Below are 16289 nucleotides of genomic sequence, written 5' to 3'. Positions count from 1 at the left end.
TTGTAGTTTTCCTGAGATTCTCCTTGGGGTTGGTGTTCCCCAAGGTAATAAGGGTCTCCCAAGGTTGCTGTTCCCTAGGAGTTTCCCCTGGGTTGCTGTTCCCAGAGGTAATAAGGTTTTCGGTCTTCTCTTTGCCCTAAGTGTTACACACCAGAGGCAGGGACGACAAACTGAGTCCGCCGGTGCACATTTCCAAGGTTGTTTATTCTTCATTATCTCAGTCCTTTTTCAACTCTGCTAGGCCTTCCTGGCAGGGTACCTTATCTTAGTTCTTTCTCAGCTCTGCAAGGTGTCTCCGCAGAGCAGGACACGCGGCAGACTGGGCGGATCAGAGAGCCCCGTACCTTATGTACGGTCCCCTTGACCCAACCACTGTCCGAGACGTATTTTTTATTTACAAAATTTTACCAATACCTATTACCTATACTAACATGTCAGTTCTACTCTAAACCAATCTCTAAAACCCAACTCAGCACAAGATGGGGGACGAGAACAAGAACAAGGAGCACAGGGGCCACTCCCCAATTCCTCCATCTTGCCTCTTCAGCCCCATATGCTAAGAATCCTAATTTCTATATTTATATTCTACAACAAACCATCCACTACTTATTTCAAATTCTTAGGATTTGTGATTCTTCCTGCATGTGAGTGTTCACTCCCATGGACAGGAATCAGAGTCAGTGTCCTCCTGGGACCTGTGTGGGTCTAACTGACCCCCCTGTACAGATCCCAGACTCCCCTGTCCGGTCTCCAAACCCTCCAGGGTGGCCAGAGGGATGTTCTAGACTCCGACATCTCCCCCTCCTCTTTGCAGTAAAAATGCTTCTCTGACAACTCTGTTCCTGGTCCGCCGTATGCATTGAAGCAAACACGGCACATACATCAGAAGAATCACAAACTTCAACAGGAAATACACACGTACTCTCAAAAGTTCCCTCTACCATGATAAAAGGTTAAACACATTGAACACTCCATCCATTCAAGGCTCAGTTCTTATAATAAGTTGGTTCACAGCCTTTTTCCAGTTGTCTTATGTTCTCATGATATTCCTTCAAACTTATTTACTTGTGTCTTAGCATCAGCAATGAATAATTAATTGCTGTTCTGTTTTTGTCTCACACTGTCAATATCAGTTAACAAATCATTCAGTGTAAAAGAAGTGGCATGGGCATACTTGTTCTGACAACAGCCCTTTTGATCCAATAGTATTAAATCATCCCTGATACTGTCTGCATTACCATCACAACTTGGATCATATTGTTCAACAGATCTTTCCTCTCTTGCTCTTTTATCAATGTCACTCTGGGTGTTAACCTGTGTTAACAAAGAACATTTCTTGTTGCTGCATGGACCATCCTTGACATCTGCAAGGAGCACAAACTGAATCCTGTCTTCACAAATGAAAAGGATTTCTTTCGGGAATAACATTGAAACCGGACTTGCTAGTTTATCTGACATCTCAGTGTAGTTACACCAAGCTGATGCACTTTTACAAATCATATGATTTGGAGTGACGTCTACGATATTATCTTTTTTGTGTCACTCCAGGAAAGACCAAATTTTCTGCAAAAATTCTCTTTTGCTGAACCAAAGGTTTTCATTTTCGAGGTTCACAAAGAACCATAGAAAAGAATTTCATTTGAACATCCCATTTGCCCACCAGGTTGAAAATGAACTGTGAAATTGCTGGAGGGATGTTCTCTGGGATCGACTACTTGTTCAATCACCTGCCTACTAACAAACTCATAAAACATGATGAAAAGAATTTCCCTGATCTTGAGTATGTCAAATGAAAGATGGTCAGCTCTGATACATTGGCCAGAGTTTCCCAACCATTCTTCCTTGACTGAATCATGGGCAAAACCACCCCACTGCCCAAGACAATCAGTGAGAACACAATGCACAAGTATAACACTTGATTAAACTGCTTGTTCAAAGGCCTCACTCTCTGTGGGAATCTCTGAAATGCAACACTACTCAAGTCCCAGAGAAATCCCAAGTCCCAAAATCTTTTGCATTCCGAACGAAGAAATGTCCGCAGTCTTGGCAGCCACGTCTGTGTGCCTGCTTTTCCATTTCTGGACCAACGCCTGATGCCGTTGACTTTGGCAGAGGTTCTCATGCCTTGCTGATGCTCATTTTCGGCTCCTGTGAAAACACAAGCACAATCCCTGCCCCAAACCTTAAATTTAAATGATTTTCCAATCCATCCTGTCTCTGGGTTTCTGCTCAAGACTAAAGGATTCTCTTCACGTTTCTCTTCCCGTTCCACTTGCTGCTCGGTGAAGTGGACTCTACAAAAAAACTTATCAAAAGTTTAAAACATACTATTTTTTCCTCAACATTCTGCTTAAATTTACACTCAGCATTCCTCCCCTCTCCTTTTGCATCATGGAGGTTATTTCAATTTTTTGGAGATATAAAACATAACATGAGTACTATAAAGCATGACAAAAGAATTCTATAAAGAAATGCTCAACACAAAGGAAAAATTCGGCATACCAATGAAAATGAAATGTGATTATCAAATCATTTGTGCCATCACCTCAGAGACTGCAAACTGCTGAAACACTTTCCTTCAGTGGAGATCCCAATGTTCTTTCCCAGGCAAGACATCAGGTCTCACGACAAAGTTGATTCAGCTGTTATATTAATAAGATCAAATTGCCAAGTCAAAATAACTTGCATATTATTTTTTGGAGCAGAAATCTCTGGGCTTTGTTGGCAAACAGCATCCGTCCAAGTTAAAATCAGAGTTTGGCCAGAACTCAAACTTCAAGTTGGAGTGATGCTCTTTAGCACATTCTCCAAATAAATCCTCTAATAACAATGAGCATCAAATGCCCCATATACAACAAACTGTCATAACGTTTTTACATAAAAGAAACATTTAAAATTTAAGATGAAAAATTGATCAGATCACTCAGGAGCTCGTCTTTTCTGGAACTTTTCTTGAAAACAGTTGAATACCAATTGGAACAATCACAGGATCAACAGCTGATGGAAAAATCATCAATGATGCTTCAGGTATCTCTCTCCAAGACCTTCTGAAAAACACTTAAAGATTTAACAAACTGAAATGCAATGTCTCTACTCACACAAGAGGTACCAAAGCAAGCCCAAAATCTCATTTCAAACGAAATGCATAACACAGTTAAAAATTCAAATGAAATTCAAAAGGACATGCTAAAACATTGCATAAAACATACAAGATTGATTATAAAAGAGACAAATTATATACTTAAAATGAAGCTTAAGAAAAAATTCTGACTTGCACTTAATAATACAACTACATTTTTCAACAACAGCATTTACGAAATACTTAAATGGTTAAAAACAAATAGAAAATATTCAAAATTACAAATGCCTTTTGAAAAATCCTATAAATAAATGACAGAGCATAAAGGCTTAACGGTAATATTAACTTACAAGTACTATCAATTTTTATATATGTTTCCATACTATATAATCAATGTATCAATACTTAACATGTTAAATTGCATTTCAAAACTCTCATACACTTATTAATTTAAAATGAAACACAAAAGACTGAAACAATTCATAACCAACAATAAAATCAGGGATCTAACAAATTGTATCTTCTCCTCAAATCTTATTTATCAATGTTCCATCATCATAATTTCAGTTGAAGCTGTTTCTTTGTTGAAGAAAAATAACTAAACTTTGCAAATTAAACAAACATACCTTCTATAAATTGTAAATCACCTTTTAAATCAACAAAGACTTGAATTCAACATAAATAAAGCTTGATAAAAAATCTACAACTTGCAGTAACCTTATAAAATCCATATATAATAAATCAATAAAATATAAATTAATTACTAATTAAACTTCATGAAACTCAAATACAAACTTAATTTAAACTCTTCAGGGCCCAAACTTGAAATAAATTTTAGAATTATATATTTAACAATATGTAACTTAAACTCGAACCAAACCACACAAAAATTTCAACAACAATAAAATGTGGAAACATAACTCAAATTAACAAATAATGATTAACTCTGGCTAAAAGCTCATCTTCATTTCATTTTCTATTTTTCTTCTTTATAATAGGATGTCCCTTTCTCACATTTTGTGTTTCTCACACAATGATGGATTGCTCCACAACAAAGGGACAAATGATTGTATTTTCTTCTTCTGATCTTTTCTTACAATGTTCACATGCTGTTCTGTTGAATCACTTGTTGAAGTGCTGTGAGAATTCCTTCATCCCGGGCTTGGAGGATTCTTTCAAGCTGGTTTCTTCAGATGCCTGCCTGCACTGATGTGCCGTGCTGAGGTGTGTCCACTTCACTGCATGCCTCCACCATCTCTGCCTTCACCATCTCTGCCTCCACCATCTCTGCCTCCACCATCTCTGCCTTCACCATCTCTGCCTCCACCATCTCTGCCTCCACCATCTCTGCCTCCGCCATCTCTGCCTTCACCATCTCTGCCTCCACCATCTCTGCCTTCACCATCTCTGCCTCCACCATCTCTGCCTCCACCATCTCTGCCTCAACCATCTCTGCCTTCACCATCTCTGCCTTCACCATCTCTGCCTTCACCATCTCTGCCTGAGACGGTCGACCAGGCATTACATTGATGATGCATCTGCATTCTGCGTTGGCATTCCCCAAACGCAAAGAATTGAAGCAGGTGTAGCTTTGCTATTTCATTGTTTACTTGCCTGTTCATTGTCTTGGTGAGGCAACCAGGGAATGACATGAAAGACTTTGAAGGTCCTTGCTGGATTATTATATATGTATAGATATATATGTACAAATGTTTTCAGGTGTTTCAATCGATGGAACTTACAAAATTGTTTTTTGTGGTGTACTTCTGATGTCTGCCTGCACCTGTTGTGGCAAATCCCTGGCTTGAATTTTGGCTCTGTCATGTGGTATGTCCCCTGCCACCTGCAACATGGTGAGGGTTGCATTCACTCCCTGCTATTTGTTCCTTAGTTCATCGAGGGCTTTCCTCCATTTAGCATTCCTTCAAAAACTGTTTGAAGTACAGAAATTTCAAACCCTTTTCTCGCATGACTTTCTTTCAGTCTCTGAGCACATCGTGATACAATTGCCCCTATCTTGAGTTTTCATCCTGTAGATCATAAGTCATTGGTAACACAATACTTTCCATGCTTCACTATATCACAGTTTTTCTCTTTCAATGTTTTCTTTTTGATTTCTTTGCAGTCTGTTATAACTCTTTCATCCTGTGAATTTGCAGGAATGTGATTCAATTGCTATTACCATGATGCTCTTTCTTCTATTTTGGAGCTTGCTAACATTTCTAACTTTTCTCCCTCTCCTGGATGAGGAGTGGATATTGTAAATCATTTTCCCCCTCCTCTATAAGGACTGGGGTATTACTTTTTCTGTGTGCTGCACATAATACCTATGTGGCACGGTGAAGGGAAATCATGGCTGAACGTGCCGCTGACCCAGCAGGTAGCCTTGATGTAAATGTGTAGGAATTATTTGCAGAGGATTCAGAAAGGGTGTGACTACCTTATGCTGGAAGGGGTGATTGAGGGAAATGCATTGCTAAATTCGGATAAAATTCCAGAGCACAGTCTTTCAACTGAAGAAATAATTGCTTGCTTTTTTTTTTTTTTTTTTTTTTTTTTTTTTTTTTTTTTTTTTTTTTTTTTATAAAAAGAAATCTTTTGAAAATAAAGATGATTGTGATTGAGTGGCAAAAGAAGCTTGGGCTACAGTCCAAAAATCATGTGGAGTTTGAACTGACTTACTGTCACCAACGGTGAATTTTTGCTGCTGCTTCTGAGCTAGCATATCTTGAACTTTGTTGTCTTCAGGAGTTAATGAAAGCTTCCTTTGTTACTATTTTTGTTGTTGAAGCTGTGCAATCTGCTTAGAAATTGTTGCAATGCTTCTGTTCCACCATGCATGGTGGTGATGCTGAACCGGCTGGGTTCAGTTTCAGCTTGTCCGGCTGGCCAGGCCGTTCTGACTGAGCTGAGGGATTTGGGCTTGATAAAAAACATCGAGGGGTCCCTGGCACGGCCAATCCGTGCCAATGTTGTGATACAACGGGCGTATTTGTGAAAAATTCTTTGCCCTGATCACTGTAGCTTTTGCGCGTTGCTGCGTGTTTCTTATAAATCTTAAATGTCATGTGTTGCCATCATGCAATCATCATCTTCCCCTCTCCTTTCTGAGGATGGGGACTTATAATCTTTGTGATGCTTGCTTTAAAAAGCTGCACTTTCACAATTTTGTCAATCCCGTAGCTCCGGCTGGGTGCTGCGAGCATATTTGCTGCTTAGTTTTCATTATTTCTATGCCTTGGCATTGCTGCATAATTGCTTTTAATTTTGGTTGTGCATCGGGGTTACTGCGGGACGTCCCGCTGCCTGAGCACTGCTGCTATGAGGGAATAGATAGAACGGCCGTTGTGAGGGGGTGGGACAGGGGACGCTGCCCAGAGGGAAATCCCACTCTGGCCCCACCTTGCCCCTGTCTGCGCCGGCATGGGGGCGTGGAACGAAACGCCGCCGGTGTGGCCATGCCCCTCCTCTGCCTGACTTGGCGTGGCAAAGCCCGAAAAGACGCACTCTCCCTGCTCTCTCCCGGGGTCCGCCCCGCCCTGATCTGCGCTGGCGGTCCTTACAAATGCCGCCGGCGCCCGTGCTTCCTGCATCCCCGCAGCTTGTGCTGGAGTGGTGCCCCCAGTCCCTGCCTCGGTTTTCACCGTCCGCGACATCAGCGTGCGCCCTGCCCACGCTTCCGCATTCCCGCTTTCCGCGCTTCTGCATTCCCGCGCTCGGTGACCGCTGCCTGTGATCCTTGTATTCTTTTCCCCTTCGTCTCTCCCTGTCCCGCTGGGGGGGGGCGGGAGGGGGGGCAGTGCTTTGTCCTTCCGTGTTCGATGTTTGGAGGGAGGGAGCTTTGGGGACATGGAGGCGGGGTCTGTGTTGGACTCCCCGCACCTCCTTCCCGGGGAACGCGTATCATGGCGGACGGGGAACGGGGTGGGGGGGGGGGAAACGGGGGGGGGTGGGGAGGGAACAAGCCTCCTTTTGCTCGCGCTGTGCCGCGGCACTGCCCCGTCTCCGCCTCCCTGCTGGGGGGGCAGCAGCCTCTGCCACCGGGCGCACGACGAGTGCAGCGGGGTCCGCAAAAGCTCGCGTGGTGGACCCAATCCCGGCTTTCCCGTCCCGCGATGCACGGCGACACCGCCGGCCGCTTTCGCTCCAGCTCTGAGATGTGCGAGCACGCACGGCCACTAAACCTGCTCTGTATTCTTGGTGCAAACGGCATTTCATAAAAATCACTCAGAAACAATTCATTCTCCTCACTTTCTTGCTCTGACCGATTCAAAAGTGACTGTGAAAGCTTGCCTTCTCCTTAATGTATTTCTTCACCCTGTTTCCAAACTCTCTTCCCGGCTGTTTCCTTCCCAGTGCAGGGCGTCTGCGGGCCGCCCTCCCCCGCGCGGTGTGTCCTCCCCCCGCCTTGGCGGCACGGCTGGTGCTCCGTCTGCCCTTTCCCCTCTTTCCCTTGCTGTTTTGCAGTGGGGGATGGGGGGAGCTGCGCCGCACGGCCGCGGGCCGCCCACTTCAGTGTTCTTTTCGGGGTGCGGGGTAAGGTGCGGAGTGGGGGATGTCCGAGGGACTGTTAGAGACTGCTTTTGAGCATCCCCTCCCTTTTCTGGCGTTGCGGTCAACGTGTGGGCTCGCTTCTCAGAGGGCTGGGAATCTAATTCCTCTTTGCCTCTCTGCTGTTGTGGGAGTTTTAATTCTTCCCTGGAATTCTGTAATGTTATTTGCAGCAGTACACTTGCCAATGCCATTAATTTGAGAGCTTTTTTATCTCTCCTTATTGCATTTTGATATAGTGTTTTTTTGTTTACCTCTTTGCAAAATTCTATCTGGGACTTTAGTTCCGATTTGTGTTGTAGGATTGCGAGGCAAACCCATTATTAGAGAGCTGCTGGCTCTTTCAATTGAAGCCGCAAATTATGCAGCAGTAATGCTTTGCCAAGTTAATAAGATACGTAGCTATTTCTGGAATGCATTCCCCCCCCGTGTTCTGGGTTTTTGACCGGTCTCACCTAGGTGCAGCCTTTCCTGGCTGTGGAACTGGAACCGGTGTTGTCCCTGCTGTCCGGCAGCTGTGGGATGACGCAGCCCTGGGCCCTGGGTCCACGTCGGTTCGGCTGAAGTTCCAAGGTCGGCGACTTGCTGAATCTGTTCTTATCTTCTAATGATGGAGTTTTTATCTTCTTCTGAGGGTCCGTGGCTGTTCGGATAAGTTCGGGCGCCATATCTCAGGGTTGTAGTTTTCCTGAGATTCTCCTTGGGGTTGGTGTTCCCCAAGGTAATAAGGGTCTCCCAAGGTTGCTGTTCCCTAGGAGTTTCCCCTGGGTTGCTGTTCCCAGAGGTGATCAGGTTTTCGGTCTTCTCTTTGCCCTAAGTGTTACACACCAGAGGCAGGGATGACAAACTGAGTCTGCCGGTGCACATTTCCAAGGTTGTTTATTCTTCATTATCTCAGTCCTTTTTCAACTCTGCTAGGCCTTCCTGGCAGGGTACCTTATCTTAGTTCTTTCTCAGCTCTGCAAGGTGTCTCCACAGAGCAGGACACGCGGCAGACTGGGCGGATCAGAGAGCCCCGTACCTTATGTACGGTCCCCTTGACCCAACCACTGTCCGAGACGTATTTTTTATTTACAAAATTTTACCAATACCTATTACCTATACTAACATGTCAGTTCTACTCTAAACCAATCTCTAAAACCCAACTCAGCACAAGATGGGGGACGAGAACAAGAACAAGGAGCACAGGGGCCACTCCCCAATTCCTCCATCTTGTCTCTTCAGCCCCATATGCTAAGAATCCTAATTTCTATATTTATATTCTACAACAAACCATCCACTACTTATTTCAAATTCTTAGGATTTGTGATTCTTCCTGCATGTGAGTGTTCACTCCCATGGACAGGAATCAGAGTCAGTGTCCTCCTGGGACCTGTGTGGGTCTAACTGACCCCCCTGTACAGATCCCAGACCCCCCTGTCCGGTCTCCAAACCCTCCAGGGTGGCCAGAGGGATGTTCTAGACTCCGACACTCCGGGATTCTGGGTCTCTGCGGGGCTCTTTCCCTCGTCCTGCTCTTGTGGGGCTCCCCAGGATGAGAATGCAGCCATGGTTTGGCTTGGAAGGCACCTTCAAGCCCACCCAGTGCCACCCCTGCCGTGGCAGGGACACCTCCCACTGTCCCGGGCTGCTCCGAGCCCCGTCCAGCCGTGTCCCAAGGCAGCAGCCAGGCAGAAATCCGCTGGCCTGCCCGGGGCTGTCAACTCCTCTGACACCGGGATGACGACAGATTCCATCAGTTCCAGAGAATTCCATGGCGTGAGAGCGCCGGGCCATGGAATGTCTTGGAAGCCAGGCTCTCCTGGGACACAGCAGGGCCTGCTGGAGCCCAGGGCAGCGCTGTGACACCAGGGCACCTGAGGCAACCCAGTGTCCCTGGTGACACAGCGGGGCCTGGCAAAAGCAAATCTGGGCCAGAGCGTTTGCTGCGGTGTTCAAAGTTTGATTTCCACCAATTTTCTTTTGGCCGGTGCCCCAGGGATGCTGGAGGGGTCTCCATCCCTGTGGGTGTGGGAAATGCTTGTGGGAGCCGGGGGCCAGGCTTTGGGCCTGATCTTTTTGGGCCTTAGAGATTGGAGCCTGCTGGTAGCTCCTAACTCCTTTCCCAAGGGAAAAGTTTCTTAGGAAAGCTTCTTCCCAAAACAATCTTGGCAAAACAACTCTCCCAAAACAATCTCTCTCCAGGTGGCGTGTTGCTTTTCTGCTTCTCAGAGAAAAAACATTTTGGCCCTTTCTCTACTTTGACCAGTGGCATTGGAGAGTTGCAAGTCTTGGTCACCCACGGTGTTAAGTCTGTATGGGAACGCCTTCTAAAATGAGACAATTCAAGGGGCTTTTATGCCTTTTGCCTTCTGAAATAGTCGCAGTCTTTGCTCTTTTGTTGGTGTCCTGCAGCGACACCGGGGGCTCTCTGTCCCTCTCCCTGCACGGCACGCTCGGGGGTTGGAGTCTCTGGCCGGTGTCTGTTAGAGAAACAGAGGAAGACAAGACTCATGCTATCATGGTCAGCAAGTCTCTCTTTATTGAAATCTGGTTCTACATTTATAGTGCTGTTAATTAGCTTATACATATTGCAAAATTAGAGCTCATGATTGGTTAACAATATCTTAACACAATAATCTTACTAAAGTTACAAATTAATTATTTTTGCATATTTTCGCATCTCTCTGGCACATACATCCGCTTTTCCACACATACCTCCTCATCCCACACCCTAAATGTTGCAGCAAGGTCGTACCATATTTTTGCTGCTTCATCACATCCATCCTGCTGCTTCTTCACGTCCAGCACGTACACACAGTCAAATCTCAACTAGTTTAATAATATCATGGCCTTTGCTATGCAGCCATGCTTCAGAAAGACTCTCCACACTTCCCCCGTTTTCTTTAGATTGAACAAGGAGTTGTTGATGAAATATTTTTTGAACAACTTGGTGCATCAGATTTTGTAAGCAAATACAGATACAAGGCAAACAAATAATTAACAAGAAAATCACTATGCCTGCTGTGATAACTATTTTTAACATTGAGGTTAGCCAAGGACCTAATCCCAAAGAAGCAAGCCATCCGTCTAGGCCCCATCCCTGTTGCAATTTTAATTGTCCTGTCAATTTCCGTAAATTTGAAATTTGAGCATAAATGGATTGAGAGTGATCAGATAAATTCATACAACACATTCCTTCAAAATCCTCACAGCCGTGGCCTTGTGCTAAAAGTAAAAAATCGATCGCAGCCCGATTTTGAACAGAAGCGTGTCTGACTGAATCCACATCCACTAACAAATTGCTTAAGGCAAGTGAAGTGGCATTGGTTTGTTTTGCTAGCCAACATCCTAATTTATTAAGAGTAGTTAAGCTTTGAGCTGATGCTACTCCTGGGGCAAAAATAGATGCAGCAATTATTTTATCCGGGGACCAAAATTCCATGTTTGATTTACACCCTGCTGTAAACTGATGAGCCATTCTTTTTGTTCGCTTCTGAGCGCGTGCTCGACTTAAGATCATAGATGTGTTCGGGGTAAGCAATGATAGTCGTCCCAATGTACATGGACCACCTTTCATCCCAGAAGGAATACCTGCCCAGGCTCTGTCACCACAAATAAAAAACATTCCAGATGGTAACTGACGTGGTGCTAAGGTAGATACAGAAACTTTAGGAGAAGTATAATTGCACCAAAATGTAGAATTTCGATAGACTGATAGGGAAGAGTTAACTATTGTGGCATGATTATTTCCAGAACGTAAAGTTTTACTGATAAAGTCAAAAATAACACATCCATCAGCCTGAACTGATCCCAACAGCTCAATTTCTTGTGGCTCTAAGGGTGCTGAAGGTAGATAAGGCACCCACATATCCCAAGTATCCACTGCTGACCGAGAATTGTTCTTTTTACAAGGAGGGACAAAGGAAGGACAAGGCCAGTTATCAACAGGTAATCCTACCAAACATGTGGAAAAAGGATTTCCTGGAGATGAAAGAGAAAGACATATTGTATTTTAATTAGTTAGGTTGGCCATAGTAACCCAGATGTTTGTTTTTGGCTGTGGAGGGACCCACCAAGCTTTTGCTACACAAAAACAAAAAATCAGTAGGTATAAAACCTTCATGTTTGCTTCTTACCCTTCTTGCTTTTTCTTTTACATCTAAGTTCTCTAAACCTCCTATTGAGATGCTCCCAGTCTTGTGGTGTAACGGTCCACAAGCGAGGAATAAAGCAGTCTGTATCACACCTTTTTTGAATTATATATGTGCTAGTTATACCCGCTACCTTTTTTACTAAATGTTGCAACTGCCAGCGAGCAAAAGCAAGATGCTGTTGTTCTACACTCTCAAATAATGTTACTGCTTGATAATAAGGTAACCGAGTTTCACTCTCAAGTGCTTGGCGAGGATTTTCTCTCCTCCAAGCTCCTTTACATACATTACACCATGGTTCACCCTGCAGTTGTTTCTGATACACCCACCTTTGTTGATTACATCCTCCACAACAAATTAAAACCCAAGCACCATGCTTTTGATCTGAACAACAATAACAACAAGGAAAATTAGTATCTCCTAATTGATAATTTGTTAAACAAGCTATTAAATATACAAAATGATCCACTGTATATATATAACAGATGGAAGGTTCAATCACTGTCTGTAGAAACTTCCGATAAGGGCGAACCAGACCATTCAGGCGTAACCGAGGATTCCTGATGTTCTCCGTTTTGGGGTTTCAATGCCGGCTTCGTCCACCGAGCTGGAATCCACTCAGGTCCTGTAGGGGTAGAAACACATAGATATCCTTTTCCCCAATATAAAACTTTCGCTGGACCTTGCCATAAACCTGTTTTTAAACACTTGTACCTGACCCATATTTCTGCTAATTCTGTCTTGTTCCCACTAGAGCTGTCAAAATGTGTGATAACTGCTGGTACCTTTGATGACCCAAACACACACAAATAATTCAATACAAACAACATTTTGGCCACACGTTCCTGAATGTCTGTGATATGACTGAACTTTTCAATATAAGTCTTTAAGGTACCATTTGCTCGCTCTACAATTGCCTGTCCCCTAGGATTATGTGGTATTCCTGTAACATGTTTCACACCCCATTGCTTCAAAAAGGCTTGAACCCTACTGCTGATATAGGCTGAACCATTGTCTGTCTTCAGCTGTTGACAGACTCCCATAACTGCAAAACAACTGGTTAAATGTCTAATAACATGAATAGCCCTTTCGCCTGACTGAGGTGTTGCCCAAATATAGTGACTATATGTGTCAATTGTCACATGAACATATTTCAGGCGACCAAAACTATTAACATGTGTAACATCAGTTTGCCACAACTCATTAGCTGCTACTCCACGAGGGTTAACCCCTGTTCCTAGCCCTAAACCTCCATTATGGTTACAGCATATAGGACAGCTTCTGACAATTGCAGTGGCTTCAGCATGTGAAATATGAAATTCTCTCTGAAGTCCTTTTGCATTCTGATGAAAAATAGAGTGAGCTTCTCGTGCTAACACATGCTGAGGTAGTGGCACTGTTGTAGCTGCAGACACAAGTTCATCCGCTCGTTGATTTCCTTCCCCTAAACCAACGTTCCACTTATGGCTCCGAATATGGATTACTGCATAAGGTTGTTCTCGCTGATGTAAAGCTTTTCTCAACTGTACCAAAAGCTGATAGAGTCTTTGATTCTGTACTTCCTTAATAAAGGCATCCTCTATTCGTGCAACAACACCTGCCACATATAGTGAATCAGTCACCACATTAATTGGTTCTGCAAAATGAGATATTGCCCAAACCACAGCAAGAAGCTCTAGTGTTTGCAAGGTGTCGGTCTCTTCAGCTGACAGCATATTCTTTTTCCAAGAACCTTGTTCCTGCCATGTAATAGCAGCTTTACGGGATTTCTTTCCAGCGTCTGTATATACAGTAAGTGCTCCTGGTATGGGCTTGTCACTTCTTTTAGGGACTAGCATCCATTTTTGCATCCCTACCCATTTCAATGGAGCCTTGCTGTTATTAGGCGCGATAGTACTAGTGCTGCCTAATAGTGCTTCCTGCAATTCAGCAGAATTAGCCAAATACCAATCCAGTGTATCTCGTTGCAATGGCAGAAAAATTGTTTCAGGCTCCAAACCTATAACTTGTAAAACACGCTGACGTCTTTTCTTGATGAGTAGACTCAGTAATTCAATTTTTTGCCATACAGTCTTATGTTGTTGTAGTGGGGGCATAACCCATTCAAGCACCCATTGCTCCCCCGTTTTCTTTAAATACTGAATCAATGCACCCATAAAATGAGTGGGACCCATCCATATAGCCAAGTCAATAGGGAGGTTCAAAGATCTTCGGCGAACCTGACTCTGCAAAATGCACTCAGCAATGAGTTGAATCACCTGTTGCTGCTGAGGGGAAACAATCACCTGTTGTGTGGGATCAGTCCCTTTCAACAAGGGGCGTAACTGATCAATCAGTTCATTAGGAATCCCAACCATAGGTCTGAGCCACTGTAAATCTCCTAACAATTTTTGTGCATCATGTAATGTAGTGATGTTGTGATGAAATTGCAGTTTTTGAGGAGAAACTGTCTGATCAGTCAAAGTCCATCCCAAGTATTTCCATGGAGAAGATCGCTGAATTTTTTCAGGGGCAATAGTTAGATTATGCTTAGCAAGAGTCTGTTGAATGTGGTGAATTTGTAAATCCGAAAAAGGCTGAGGTTGAGCAAACAAAAGGTCATCCATATAATGATAAATGATAACCTGAGGCCACTGTTGTCTAAGAGGCTGTAAAGCTGCATTAACAAAAAGCTGACACAAGGTGGGGCTGTTGCGCATCCCTTGCGGCAATACAGTCCATTCAAACCTTTGATCAGGGCTTTGACGGTTTACAGCTGGTAAGGTAAAGGCAAACCTAGGTGTATCCTGAGGATGCAATGCAATAGTGAAAAAACAGTCTTTTAAATCCACTATTAGCAATGGCTAATGTTGTGGTAACATAGCTGGATTAGGTAAACCTGGTTGAAGAGCTCCCATCGGTTCCATTTGAGCATTCACTGCACGAAGGTCATGAAGCAGTCGATATTTTCCAGATTTTTTCTTTATGACAAATATAGGAGTGTTCCATGGGCTGGTAGACAGTTTCAGGTGACCTTGCTGAAGTTGTTCTTGTACTAAGGCATGTGCATGTTGTAAGCTTTCCCCTTTCAGTGGCCACTGCTTAACCCACACAGGAGTTTTTGTATTCTAGGTGAGGGGAATGGGGAAAGACCAAGCAGCAGCCATTATCCCAAAGGGTGATCATTGGTGAGAACAATCCCGAGTTGTGCCAACACATCTCGTCCAATTAAACATTGTACAGTAGGTGGCAGTGTCGTGATTGAAAAAGATGCTTGTGCATTTTTTCCATCGATGACTACAGTGAGTACAGGTGATCGGCTGGCTAAAGTCATTCCTCTTACACCAGTCACTGCTGAGGCAGCTGCCTGCAGTGGCCAAGCATGAGGCCACTCGCTTGGGGCAATAATACCAGAATCTGCTCCCGTGTCCAACAATCCTACAAGTTTTATAACTTGTCCATTAAAATGGAACTCAACTATCTTCCGAGGTCGTGTAGAAAGATCTATAGTTAATAATGTTAGTCCTCCTGTGGAGCCAAAAGCCCCTTGATTTCTTGCTTCATGTCGCATAGGAGAAACCTGTTTAGCCAATTGAGGGAGAGGTATCAATTGTGCCAGTCTCTGTCCCTTTTTAATTTGTAGAGGAGGGAATGGAGTATAAGCCATAATCATAATTTCTCCACAATAATCCGCATCAATGACACCAGGTAGAACAAATAATCCCAGCATAGTTGTAGAAGAGCGTCCCAGCAAAAGTCCACCTACTGGCTGTCCATTAATTAAAATAGGCCCAATAAGTTCAGTGGGGATCTTGTGAGGGTGCGTAGTCATGATGGTGACATCTATTGAGGCTGCCACGTCCATGCCGAGGCTTCCGCTGGTGGCTGGTTGCAGTTGTTGGTTGGCACTGTTGGCATTGCAGCTGCTATTTGTGTCCCAGCGCGGCGGCTGTTGTTCGCGCTGCTCCTGAAGTTTCCCGATCTCCGCCGACAGGCGTGGGTGTTATGTGAGTCAGTGCGGCACTTTGCACACCAGACTCCTGCAGCATTATATTTTCTCCGGATATGTCCATTATTTCCACAATGAAAACATTTTATGTGAGCACCAAAAGAGGAGGGGCGAGGACCAGTGCTAGCCGTTGCCGCTTGGAGAGGAGCAAGAGCTGCCATCACCTGTGTCTGTGAAGCTTTTGCCTGTTCTTGTAATCTTAAGCCTAATTGCTTTATAGCATCCACTAAAAATGCCTGAGTTCCTGCTGGCACAGTTGCTGCTTTTTCTAACAAGTCAGCTATTGTCCAATTCCCAGCCATAGTGTTTATCATAGACCTAGTGTGTGAATTGCTATTTTGAAGGACACACTGTTTTAACAATGCCCCTTTCATGTAATCCTGAACACCCGTTCTATCTATAGCTTTTGCAACTTTGTCTATGAAAGATCCCAGAGTTTTCTCACGACCCTGCTTTATTTCCATATATATGGGTATTCTCTCTGGAGCTTTAACCCTTGCAATAGCCCTTCTAGCTACCGTCATAGCCTCCCGACACT

The 16289-nt window shown here is 44.1% G+C and overlaps 1 pseudogene; it reads right to left on the bottom strand.

Annotated features, from left to right (window-relative positions):
* Positions 1 to 16289, bottom strand: part of LOC134562736 (zinc finger protein 850-like) — a 124249-nt pseudogene that overhangs the window by 86462 nt on the left and 21498 nt on the right.

The sequence above is a fragment of the Prinia subflava genome, chromosome 30, assembly GCF_021018805.1.
Source record: "Prinia subflava isolate CZ2003 ecotype Zambia chromosome 30, Cam_Psub_1.2, whole genome shotgun sequence".
Classification (NCBI taxonomy): domain Eukaryota; kingdom Metazoa; phylum Chordata; class Aves; order Passeriformes; family Cisticolidae; genus Prinia; species Prinia subflava.
This window is presented reverse-complemented; position numbering and strand designations above follow the sequence as displayed.